Source organism: Trachemys scripta, chromosome 1, assembly GCF_013100865.1.
Source record: "Trachemys scripta elegans isolate TJP31775 chromosome 1, CAS_Tse_1.0, whole genome shotgun sequence".
NCBI lineage: Eukaryota > Metazoa > Chordata > Testudines > Emydidae > Trachemys > Trachemys scripta.
In genome coordinates this window covers 65566070-65573142 of record NC_048298.1, presented here as the reverse complement: position 1 = coordinate 65573142, position 7073 = coordinate 65566070, and the positions used below count along the sequence as shown (strand labels likewise).

The following is a 7073-nucleotide window of genomic DNA, read 5'->3' as shown; positions in this document are numbered from 1 at the left end:
CTTGGTGTTCACACCTCAACTGCTAGCAGAGCACCTCACCCTCCCTGATTGAACTAACCTCGTTATCTCCACACTGATATATACCTGCCTCTGGAGATTTCCATTACTTGCATCTGAAGAAGTGAGGTTCTTACCCACGAAAGCTTATGCTCCCAGTACTTCTGTTAGTCTCAAAGGTGCCACAGGACCCTCTGTTGCTTTTTATCAGCAAGACTGGTTTCACTAAGGGCAGCAATGTCTATGTTATACCTCATAAGTGTTTTGCCAGTAAGGGCTGTTCTTCATTCCAGACTTTAGTCACGGTCAAGAAGAATTCTGACATTCCATGATCCAAATGTCAGTCTGTGAATCTTCTTTTTATTTCGACTGCTTAGTTGGATGCCCAGCCAGGAGCAATAGCCTGACAGGTACAGAAAGGACAGGCTGTGATCAGAGTTCCTTTTCACTCCCTTCCTCCCCTGCCTCCCTCCCACACCTCCCAACTGGGGAGAGCAGCACTGCGTCTAAAAAGGCCTGCTCTGTCACCTCAGGAGGATGTGGCCTCCATATCTGCTCTGATCTGTGGAGAAGAACCAACACCGAAAGGCCGCCTGTGTGCAGAGATGTGACTAAGGACTGCCAGCATCATCCCTGACACCACTTCCCCATCTCCACAGGGCTCAGGTAAATTGATTGGATTAAATGAGTTGAATGAAGTGGCTGAACAACCTGCAAGATGAATGGATTTAAGCCTTTCCCACTCTCTTGTCCAAACAGCTATTGCAGCGCTGGTGCAATAGATGCCACAAACATGGCAGCTAACACGTGCAGGATTTGCATAAAGTTGTTTTATGTTTTCAGTGATAAATTTTATTAGCACATCATCAGCATTAAACAATAATATAATATCAATTTATAACATGTATAACTATGTAACTGGCCATCACTAATAGATGTAGGGCCCTATCTTGACAGCTTTCTACACGTGGGATCCTATTGACTTCACTGGGGATTTTGCAAACAGAGGGTCCTAAGTCTGCCAGTGATGCTTGATTAAACATCAAATGATAAAATGTACAGCTAATACATTATAGTAGGTCCCACACCACATCATCAGGTATTCTGTATATACCACTAATCTTATAGAATCATTATTTCAGAATCGTTTTAAAGGTTGTTTTTTTAATGTATTAGTATCGCTTTAACATCCCTCTGCCTGTAAGGACTGGCATCCTTGGTAGTACTGTGTGTCCATCAATGCAAGTCTCACAGGTAGCGAAAAATTATAACTAGACAACTTTAGAAGCCTCTAGAAATTACTGAAAATAGATTTTCTTTATTTAATAATGTTATAACTTTAAGGTCTGAGATCTCAGGACCGGTCAAGACTGGAAGCAAATGCTATATTTCCTGCTGGGAAACTATTAATCTGCCCTCCTGTTTCTAGCTCTGAGCTCATTAAGAGGGTCATTTTCAGAGACCCTGAGTGAAATCCTGTCCTTGTGAAGTTAATGTCAAAACTCTCTTCGACTCCAATGGCAAAATTCCCATTGACTTCTAAGGGTCCAGAATTGAATTCCTTAAGTCTACAACATTCTTAATTAAATATCTGTACAATTTATAAATGGATTATATTATTTTAAAAGAGTAAAGTGATAAAGATGATCTTACATACTAGAAGTGAAATAAATGACCAATCCAAATATTCTTATAAATAATATTTAGATATCGGGGGATAAATAATTTTTGGTGTGGTATCACTTACACTAAATTTGTGTTGGTATCAAAAGTGACTATTTTTAAAGAGTTTAAGCCTTTTTGGTTTTTTCCTCATTTGAATTCCTTTATTTCTTAGAGCAGAAAAAACATTATTTAAGTACAGTTTGGACACAATTTTCATATCTGAGATTCTGGAATTATGATTAGTAAATTACCTAGATCTTTCTCATTTTCTTTAAAATTTAACTTTTGAGTTGGGGAAAATGAACCATTTTTGCAATTATGTAGCTTTAAGGACTTTCACAAAATAAAATTTAATTGACAATGAAGGAAGCATGTTTCTAATTAACATAATATTGATTCAGCATATGGCATGCTGGCTTTGGTTTTCACATTTTATTAGGAAAATTGTCACTTTTCTCTTTAGTGCCACCTTGTGGGTCAACCAGTAAAATAAAAAAAAAACCACGCAAGTCTCTCATGCTATATTAGATCTGTGACATTTTCATAAAACATATAGCAGGCTCTCTGGAGTTCAGAAATTTCTGTTTTTTACAAGGGGAAAAAATGGTACACAAAAATATTTGCTATATATTTATAATAGCTATGAAAGAAAATGAAATGATTGCTCTGAGATTGAAAGTAATAGGATCTACACAAAAATCAGTCCTGATTTACAGGCTAATCATCAAACTTATCTTGGAAAACATAAGTGGCAAGCTCCTACTTGTGTGAATCTTACCATAAGAAAAATGCTGCCATATCTTAATGCCATCATTTCTGCACCAACCCACCATGAGAAGTGCTGTTAGGGGATTATAAACTTGGTCTAAGCCTAGTTTCAGAAAATATATCAGATTAAGCTCTGGAAGAAACTTCCTTGTAAAAATCAGATTCAGATAATCTTTAAATTCAACTGATGGTAATTTAGCAAACATTTCTAAAAAAAAAATCAAAAATTTAAAGTGTGAAAGGACATATGTATCCTATATAAGCTTCAAATCTAAACTTACTTGGAGAATCACTGGAATGCTTTGCACTGAAATACACCTCTAATATTTTGGTTAGCATCAAACCTTAAAAAACTGTATATATTTATCCCTGATACATTTCAGTTCCCCACAGTAGACAAGTAAAACTTTGTTCAGATCCCTCTGTTGTGAAAATCAAGAGAGAGTTTTTCAGAGGTTTATAAATTTTAAGTAACCATTTTTATTACTCTATTACTTTATAATGCCAGTAATTTAGTTTTGGAGTTCTGTTGGCAGGATCTCAATTTTGTATCTTGTAAACCACCAAACAAAATCATTTTTCTTGATATTTATTAAGCACACAAAATAAAAGCAAGAGGGAAAATAATTAAAACTTAAAATGAAGAGTTACTTCGTTTTTTTAACTACCTCCTTTGTGTTAATCCATCTCTCTTTGTATACAATCTTTTAAAGGGTTAAATATCTTCCTTGGAAATTTCTTAAACTGCATCAGCAGTTATTGCTGGGAAAGAGAGCCCATTTTAAATGGTAGCTCTTAGGTTTTGTTGTTAAAATTCGATCCTGTACTTAAGACAAATGCACACAGATGGGGAAAGGGAGAACACAAGATAGAGGAAAGTGCAGCTTTTATGATTCTTACAGTTTAGTAGGCACTGACTTTTTGTTTTGCCGGTGGGTGCCCCACACTGGCTCTGCCCCCTTCCCCGGGGCCACACCCCCACTCCACCTCTTCCTGCCCCCACTCCACCCCCTCCTCCGAAGTCCCTTCTCCAAGCACCTCCCCCCCATCGCTGGCTCCTTTCTGCCCCCTCCTACCTTAAGGGCAGAGAGGAGCTAGTGCAGGGGCAAGGCAAGCCCCTATCAACAGTATCAAGCCCCAATCAACAGTCTCCCACAGTATTCTTGCCAGCAAGTTAAAGAAGTATGGGATGGATGAATGGACTATAAGGTGGATAGAAAGCTGGCTAGATCGTCGGGCTCAATGGGTAGTGATCAATGGCTCCATGTCTAGTTGGCAGCCAGTTTCAAGCGGAGTGCCCCAAGGGTCAGTCCTGGGGCCGGTTTTGTTCAATATCTTCATTAATGATCTGGAGGATGGCGTGGACTGCACTCTCAGCAAGTTTGCACATGAAACTAAACTGCGAGGAGTGGTAGATACGCTGGAGGGTAGGGATAGGATACAGAGGGACCTAGTCAAATTAGAGGATTGGGCCAAAAGAAACCTGATGAAGTTCAACAAGGACAAGTGCAGAGTCCTGTACTTAGGATGGAAGAATCCCATTCACTGTTACAGACTAGGGACCGAATGGCTAGGAAGCAGTTCTGCAGAAAAGGACCTAGGGGTTACAGTGGATGAGAAGCTGGATACGAGTCAACAGTGTGCCCTTGTTTCCAAGAAGGCTAGCGGCATTTTGGGCTGTATAAGTAGGGGCACTGCCAGCACATCGAGGGACTTGATCGTTCCCCTCTATTCGACATTGGTGAGGCCTCATCTGGAGTACTGTGTCCAGTTTTGGGGCCCACACGACAAGAAGGATGTGGAAAAATTGGAGGGAGTCCAGCAGAGGGCAACAAAAATGATTAGGGGTCTGGAGCACATGACTTATGAGTCGAGGCTGAGGGAACTGGGATTGTTTAGTCTGCAGAAGAGAAGAATGAGGGGGGGATTTGATAGCTGCTTTCAACTACTTGAAAGGGGGTTCCAAAGAAGATGGATCTAAACTGTTCTCAGTGGTACCAGTTGACAGAATAAGGAGTAATGGTCTCAAGTTGCAGTGGGGGAGGTTTAGGTTGGATATTAGGAAAAACTTTTTCACTAGGAGGGTGGTGAAGCACTGGAATGGGTTACCTAGGGACGTGGTGGAATTTCCTTTCTTAGAGGTTTTTAAGGTCAGGCTTGACAAAGCCCTGGCTTGGATGATTTAGTTGGGAATTGGTCCTGCTTTGAGCAAGGGTTGGACTAGATGACCTCCTGAAGTCCCTTCCAACCCTGATATTCTAGGATTCTATGATTCAACAGCTGATCCGCAGGGCAACTGCTGAAGAGCTGCTGGGAGCTTAGGGCCAGCTGCTGAACAGCTGATTGGTAGCTAGCCCCAGGACCACCAGAGCAGCAACCCTGGCCAGCCCTGTGGGTACTGAGCAACCCCTATTTTTTCTCCATGGGTGCTTGAGCCCCTGAGCATCCATGGAGTTGGCACCTATGGTTGGAACTAGAAGAGTCGGGGCACAGCACACAAACCAAGGTAGAAAGGATGGTCTAGTGGAGAGGACACCTGTCTGGGCTACAATTCCCAGTTGAGCCACAGACTTCCCTGTCTGATATTGGGAAAAATCACTCCATCTTCTCTGTACCTCTGTTCCCCACCTGTTAAAAGGGGATGGCACTTCCTTTCTAACAGGGGCATTGGGGGAATAAAATCCATTAATAATTGTGAGATATTCAGATACTATAATGATTAGGACCAGCACTCGATTCATGCCAGAACGCCATTCTGGAAGTTTTTAGGGATCTGGAACAGCATTCTGGTACCTCTGCTAATTATACCCACTTCCCAGCCTCCAGGTGTGGGACTCTAGCGCTAGTGCCCAGTGAGGAGAGCCAGTCCTGGGCCAGGCAATCCCTTTCCCTCCCCAGCTGCAGGGTGTCCTCCAAGCCAACAGGTGCCAGTGCTGGTCCTGAGCATGGGGCACTTGATAGTGGATCAATATGGAGGAACCACAGGATAATGCAGCTGGGACCAGGCCTTGGAGCATGGGGGCTGGAGTTGCAGAGCATCTGGAATGGAGCCAGAGGCTAGTGATGTCAGGAGCTGGGCAGACAGTAGAGCCCACCCCACCCCACACACCAGGTAAAAGTAGGAGGGGGGGGTGGACAGGATGGGCTTTGTGGGAAATCACCCCCTGCTCTCCTCAACCTCCACCAACTCCTCCACTGCCCCATCTTCCTCCCAACTCCCCTCTGCTCTCTCTCAGGGCTTCCCACTGCCCCTCCCTCAAGTATGCACTTCAGTCCCATTCAGAGTTATTTTACACCTCCTCTGTGGTTTTGGCACTTCTTATTTTAGGATGCAAGCCCTGATTAGGACCATGTAAATACTGAGAGAGAATATAACTAGCCACTCCTGGAATTAGAAAGAATTGTTTTGAGCTTGCCAAACTGATCTTAGCAAAGCGTTGCAAGGTTAAGCTTGTGCTGACTAGACAGAAGGCAAAAGGAGAAATAAGAGAGAAGTAGGTGGAATAACATGGGGATGAAAAGTGACACACAAGGAGGAATATAGCAGGAATCATAGATTCACATGTCATTCATTGCTCCGGACACAGGCATGGAGATACAGATATCTTGTCTTCCCCTCCTTCTCTGGTCAGAACATCTATGAAGTTCAGGTTGTGAAACATTTCAACTTTATCATATTATGTTATACATAAAAAAATGATAAAATCAAAATGAACCATTTTGTCTTATTGAAAGAAATATTTCAATAATTACATGTTGATTTTGATGAAATCAAAACTTTCCAATTAAATGTTTCAATTTCGTAGAATTACCATTTTCTGGTGGAAAACTGTTCCATCAGAAATGTTTTGACTGAATCATAATTAGGACTATCTTTAATTACATAAATACATACTGTTTTTTTCACAGGGCTCATTCCTCATTCAGTGCACAAGATGGACAGTGCTCACTCAATGAGCAGCTATTTGATATTTTGTTTTATCCTCATTGTTCAATGGATGGCCCATGCGCTATTTACTGCGTACTGTTCTAACTCTGCTCTGAAGACAGAATTAAAGATTTCCCAGTGGACTGTTGTATGGTGCTCATTGCTGTAGTATCTGAGTGCTTCACAGGCATTACTTAAATTATCTTCATTACACATCTATGAGGAGAAGGGATGGTATTGTCCTGCATATGGAGAACTGAGGCACAGAGAAATTAAGGTCAAAATGTACACAATTTTGGGTGCTGAATTTGAGATATTTTAGGCCCGGATTTTTGAGAGTACTTACAATTATAAAGCAGTTTAAGTTCAAAGCAGAACTGCCATTGACTTCAATTGCAATTGTGAGTGCTAAGCCCTTCTACAAATCAAGCCCCAGGTCTCAAGTTGGCCCCCAGACAGCGGCTATCTGTAAAAAGTCTGGTTTATGTGATTTGCCCAGCATCACATAGGTACTTTGTGTCAAATACAGGAGTAGAATGCAATTCCCTAAGGTGGCATTCAACTGCCTTAGCCATGAGACCGTCCTCTCTCTTTCTGCAGTCCCCTGCCTCATTCACAACACACCTTCCAAAGTCTGCAACAAATGAGCCAAGGATCCTTCAGAAAACAACACCCTTTACTACACAACCCTGATTCATCCTTAGAGCAGATCCAT

The 7073-nt window shown here is 41.8% G+C and overlaps 1 long non-coding RNA gene across 1 annotated transcript in view; it reads left to right on the top strand.

The window, feature by feature from the left end:
* The window catches only part of LOC117877927, a 12812-nt gene extending 10788 nt beyond the window's left edge, over positions 1-2024 (top strand). Inside the window, exon 5 of the long non-coding RNA XR_004645858.1 lies at positions 534-2024. This is a non-coding gene — a long non-coding RNA (uncharacterized LOC117877927). The remainder of the gene's footprint in view (positions 1-533) is intronic.
* Positions 2025-7073: the final 5049 nt, after the last annotated feature.